At 42.1% G+C, this 278-nt stretch overlaps 1 protein-coding gene across 1 annotated transcript in view; it reads right to left on the bottom strand.

Annotated features, from left to right (window-relative positions):
- trim69 (tripartite motif containing 69) overlaps positions 1-278 on the bottom strand; it is a 10,586-nt gene that overhangs the window by 3,239 nt on the left and 7,069 nt on the right. The gene's annotated exons all lie outside the window — the stretch shown is intronic.

Here is a 278-nt window from a genome sequence, read left to right on the forward strand (position 1 = left end):
TTGTTGTGTTTCTTTAGAAATAAACAAAGGGCAAATAGAGTCTTTCAACGCTTCAGATGTAAAGTTCTTCACTGTCAAAGTGGCGCCAAAATGAATGGCAATGAATGGGATGCTAACTGCAGGTGATGGCTTCGTAGCATTAAAATGGCGCCTTGGGAGCTATGCTTAGAGAGAAGAGGCTTACCCCCTTGGATTTTGCTAGCACACTAAAGAACTTTCCATGACATACCTATGTGTTGTCACCGTGTGTGTGTGTTTGTGTGTTTGTGTGTTTGTGT

The sequence above is a fragment of the Etheostoma spectabile genome, chromosome 10 (genome assembly GCF_008692095.1).
Source record: "Etheostoma spectabile isolate EspeVRDwgs_2016 chromosome 10, UIUC_Espe_1.0, whole genome shotgun sequence".
Taxonomy (NCBI): Eukaryota; Metazoa; Chordata; class Actinopteri; order Perciformes; family Percidae; genus Etheostoma; species Etheostoma spectabile.